This window comes from Elephas maximus, chromosome 20 (genome assembly GCF_024166365.1).
Source record: "Elephas maximus indicus isolate mEleMax1 chromosome 20, mEleMax1 primary haplotype, whole genome shotgun sequence".
Classification (NCBI taxonomy): Eukaryota; Metazoa; Chordata; class Mammalia; order Proboscidea; family Elephantidae; genus Elephas; species Elephas maximus.
This window is the reverse complement of record NC_064838.1, coordinates 25,716,805-25,722,239: the sequence shown is the minus strand read 5'-3', so window position 1 is coordinate 25,722,239 and position 5,435 is coordinate 25,716,805. Positions and strand designations below refer to the sequence as shown.

At 38.2% G+C, this 5,435-nt stretch overlaps 1 non-coding gene across 1 annotated transcript; it reads right to left on the bottom strand.

Annotated features, from left to right (window-relative positions):
- Nucleotides 1–4,669: 4,669 nt before the first annotated feature.
- Nucleotides 4,670–4,774, bottom strand: LOC126064455 (U6 spliceosomal RNA). Its single transcript, XR_007514529.1, has one exon. It is a non-coding gene; the product is annotated as a U6 spliceosomal RNA (small nuclear RNA).
- Nucleotides 4,775–5,435: the final 661 nt, after the last annotated feature.

Here is a 5,435-nt window from a genome sequence, read left to right as displayed (position 1 = left end):
CCTGTGCTGCCTACATCTATTCTCTTTTTCCTTCCTTTTCTACAGCTGTGACTACTTATCTAAAAGGCTGAGGGCAATTGGAGCAGGCCAAAGGGCTTATGTAGCTAGAGAACAGTGCTCAGCTTCTGGAAGAGTACATGGCCAGGTCCTGGGCAGCAAGTTATGCTGCTGGAGAAGGTGTAAACCAAGATTTTTTTTTTTTTATTAAAAAACAAAAAACTATGGAGGTAAAATATATACAAAATTTGCCATTTTAACTATTTCTAAGTTTACAATTTAGTGACATTAATTACATTCACCTTGTTGTGCAACCATTACCAATATCCATTTTCAAAAGATTTTCAACACCCCAGACAGAAGTTTAGTGCGCATTAAGCAATGACTCCGCATTCTTCCATCCCCTAAACACTTGGTAACCACTAATAAACTTTTGTCTATATGTACTTGCCTAATCTGAATATTTCATATAAGTAGAATCATACAATATTTGTCCTTTTGTGTCTGACTTATTCCACTTATCATAATTGTAAACCAAGCTTTGAGTAATCACACTGAATTTATAATAGGTCCTCATTCAGTAAAGGTATGCGCTAACCATTCATTCACTTATTAGGAATACACAATTGTGTCAGATTTATCTGACAGTGAATAATGGAGATATGTCATTTTTGGCTAGCCAGAATCTGAACTAACTCTAACTTGGATAAATTCACCATTTTAGTCTTGGCCAAGGCAAGTGGTCCCTGAGTAACCCAATCAGTTAAGCACTCAACTACTAACCAAAAGACTGGAGGTTCCAGCCCACCTGGAAGCACTTTGGAAGGAAGACCTGGTGATCTGCTTTTGAAAGGTCATAGCCTTGACAACTCTATGGAGCAGTTCTAGTCTGCACACATGACAATACTGTTTTTTTGTTTTGTTTCTGGCAAAGGCAGAGATCTGTGTTGTGAAGACATGCATATGTTATGTGGTCTGGCCAGGTAGTTACACCCACTCCAGACTGGACTCTGCAGCTCTTGAAGTGAAGAAGCAGAGGCAATAGGGTACCCCCATTTTGGGTGTGGTGGCCACCTTGATGGCAATGACCTGGCGTTTCTAAGGTGGTTCTACATGTGGCATCCAGTGTGCCATGCAGTGGGAGTCCAGAGGTCCAGCGTTCAGCTTTCAAAGCATTATCCTCATTTAAAATGGTTTCATGGCATGATGCTAACAATTACCAGTGTTCCTTGTTCCTGTCCACATTTGAAGGTGATTTCCTGGATAATTTCGTAAATGATATAATATCCTTCCAATACATTTATTTTGTGCTTAAATCATCCGAAGTTTGTGTGATCATTAAGGTTGTATGTCAACTTGGCTGGGCCATGATTTTCAGTGGTTTGGCAGTTATGATGTGGTTTGGCAGTCGTATACTGATGTAATCACATCCATGATGAGATCTGATACAATGTCATCACCTCCATGATGGGATCTGCTGTAAGTAGCCAATCAGTTGAAAGGAAGTTTCCTTGGAGGTGTGGCCTACATCCAATATATGTGGACTTTCTGGCAAACTCGCTGGCTTTTGCTCTGCTCTATATCCTGCATTTGGTTCTTCAGCATCTGACTTTCAGTTCTTGGGACTTGGGCCAGCACCCTGCCCTCTTTCTGCCAGTATTGGATTCATCAGCCTTTGAAGCCATGAGACAGCTGCCTGCCGTCTGACCTGTGGATCTTGGGTTCATCAACCCCTGCAGCTACAGAAGTCAGGAGAAGCATCCAGCCTGACACCTGACTCCTGACACAGGGACTTGGGACTTGCCAGTCTCTACAACTTGTGAGCCATTTCTTTGAGATAAATCTCTTTCTCTCCATATAATGTATATATATGTACACACACATATATATATATATATATATATATATGCTTCACTTGTTTTGCTTTTCCAGAGAACCCAGCCTAAGACAGCTGGTTTCTATGGCTTACAATCCTTATTACTATTGCTACTCTATGCCATATGTATTAGTGGGTAATTATGCATTTTACACCTTCTTGATAATTTAGCTCCCTACAGGGAGTTTGTGAATTCCTACATTGAAAAGAATCTTTAGTGAATAATAATATTAATAATAATAAATTTGTAACAGTTGTCTTTCCCTGTGACATCCTATGGTTATGCTTTTATTCTTATTCCTTTGAAAGATAGCACTCTTAATTAGTCGTGCATTGTGGGTTGAACTTTCATCAAGGAGGACATAATTTTAAAGATTGATAGTTTGGTCTTCTCCATGTCTTTGTTTACTGAGCTACACAAACGAGATCTCAAATTCCTTACCATGGTATCTACAACCACCAAGATTAAACTTTCTCAAATCTCGGTTCATAATGGAAATGTCCTCCCTGAGAAACTTGCTGTGTAACTCAGAGAGAAACAGCAGACCTGAGGCAACGATTAAGTCTTCAGGGTTATATAACTTTATCCTGCATTTAATGTAGGGTTTAAAGCTCATGTTATTGGACAAGAGGTTTTATACTTCTGAGCAGGAATGTGCTGTACTTTCGAAATGAAGAGCAGTGAGAATTCCATTCCTTCTCTTTCATCACATTAGCTGCAAGACTTGCTCTTCAAATGTTTCCTGCTGCTTCCCACCTAGCACAGGAAGCAATGTTCTGGTGATTAAGCAGCAATATCATCATAAAAGCCAAATGAATAATCAGTGTGTTAATGAACTTTACCTCAGAAAAGATTAGTTTTTAAATGTTAAGCTGCTTCCAATATGAAAGAGAAAATGCATTTCTATCCCATTTAATCAAGAAGAGATATTCATAATCTACACAATTTCACATCTTGTCTGCACGTATCTCTCTGGGTCTGCACACACGGTGACTTCCGTGGATGCTGTCTGACCCTCCCACCAGCTCTCTCTCTCGCCGGCACGTGTGCGTGTGCACACTGTGTCTCCAGAGATAGAGCAATAGGGCCTGTCATAAACTGGATTTGTTGGTTAACAAGCAGCATGTGGTTTATAAATTAGTTATAACAATCAAATCCCTGACAAACAAATATTGCCCCTTAAAAGAAATTTGGTTTACCTCTTTAAAATAATATGTAATACTGATTCCTTTATTTTCCTTTTTTTAAAAGTATTATTTTATTGCGATAAAAACATAAAACTTGCAAATCTAAACATTTTTGAGTGTACAATTCATTGGCGTTAATTACATTCACAGTGTTGTGCAACTATCATCACCATGTATTTTCAAAAATTTTCATCATTCCAAACAGAAACTCTGTACCGATTAAAGAAATAACTCCCCCTTCCCTCCTTCCTCCAGCCCTTTGTAACCTCTAATCTACTTTCCGTCTCCATCAATTTGCCTTTTCTAGATACTTCATATAAATGTTTCATACAATAGTTGTCCTTTTGTGTCTGACTGATTTCACTCAGTGTAATGTTTTCAAAGTTCATCCATGTCATATCATGCATCAGAACTTTATTCTTTTTATGGTGGAATAACAAGAGCTTAGTTGCTAACCAAAAAGCCGGCAGTTAAAATCCACTAGCGGCTCCTTGGAAATCCTATGGGGCAGCTCTACTCTGTCCCATAGGGTTGCTATGAGTTGGAATCGACTTCACAGCAATGTTTATATGGGCTACCATTTGTTTATCTATTCCCTGTTGATGGACACTTGGGTTGATTCCAACTTTTGGCCATTGTGAATAACACTGCAGCGAACACTGTTGTACAAATACCTGTTTGAGTCCCTGTTTTCAAGTCTCTATGAGTCAGAATCGACGGCACTGGGTTTTTGTTTTAGGAGTGGAATTGCTGGGCTCTTTTTTTTTAATAGTAATTCTATATTTAACTTTTAACAAAACAGCCAAAGTGTTTTCCGCATTGGCTGCACCATTTTACATTCCCACCAGCAGTGCATGAGGGTTCCAGTTTCTCCACATTTCCACCAACACTTGTTATTTCAGATTTTTTAATAATAGCCATTATTAAAAAAAAAAAAAATGTTACCATTGAATCAATTCTTACTCATAGCGACCCTGTAGGTCAGAGTAAGAGTAGAATTGTCCTGTAGGGCTTCCAGGATCAGGTGGGATTCAAACTGCCAACCTTTTGGTTAGAAGCCAAGATCTTAACCAGTGTGCCACCAGGGCTCCAATAGCCACCATAGTGGGTGTGAGTTAATTTTTCATTGCAGTTTTGATTTACTTCTTGGAATCGACTGGATGGCAACTAATAACAAAAACAACAGTGACTAATGAGGAGTCCTAGGTGGTGCAAACAGTTAAGAGCTTGGCTAATAATCAAAAGGTTGGTGGTTCAAATCCACCAGAGCTGCCTCTGAAGAAAGGCATGGTAATCTATTTCTGAAAGGTCACCCAAAAAACCAAAAACTAAATCCGTTGCCCAGTCATTAAAAACTCTGTGGAGCTCAGTTCTACTCTGAAGCACATGGAGTCTCCATGAATTTTAGTCGACTTGATAGCAACTGGTTTGGTTTTGATTTTATTAATGACTAACGATGTTGAACATTTTTTTTATCGAACATTTCTATATCTTCTTTGGAGAAGTGTCTACTTATGTCCTTTGCCTATTTTTTGATTGCGTTTTGTCTTTTTTTATTATTATTATTGTGCTTTAGATGAAGGTTTACAAAGCAAATTAGTTTCTCATAAAAATATGGAAAGCTTCATGAATTTGTTGTGTCATCCTTGCTCAGCGGCCATGGTAATCTCTGTATCATTCCAATTTTAGTATATGTGCTGCTGAAGCAAGCACTTGTTTTTCTTTTAAAGAGTGATTTTATACCAAAAAATAATTTAGCTTAATTAGTAAAGAATTGTCTTCTTGAGCATTGTGCTCTTTTAAGATCCATCTATATGGGATCAAAGTGACAAAAGCAACTCAAAAGATTAGATAGGAAGCTTAGGGGACAGTGAGTTTCTATAAATAGGGGAGAAACAACTAGGAAAAGGAGGGTAAGTATAGTTGCACAACTTGAAGGATGTAATCAACATCACTGAATCGTAAACATGCAAGTTGTTGAGTTGGTGTCTGTTCTGCTGTGTATATTCTCAGCAATAACAAAAATAAAATAAAGTTAAAAATGTGTATATGATTTTATGAGCTTCAAATACTGAGCTGTGTTTAGAGGAACACAAAACTCTCCCTCCAGGAAAAGAAAAAATGAAAAGCCTTTTGCTGGACAACGGCAGGAGAAAATTTGTCCCTTGACTATGGACCCAAAATACCTGCATTCTCTCTCTTTCACTATGTTATATATTCTCAAGGAATATGCCATTGACATAAAATGAGTACCAATTACTGCTATTATCACCCTGTGTATTTCTTCCTTTTAGTGCCATTGTGTTAGATGTTAATGTGAAGTATATCTGTCAGAATGGGTTCCTGCCAGGCAGAAGGAGCACGTAACTCAAAA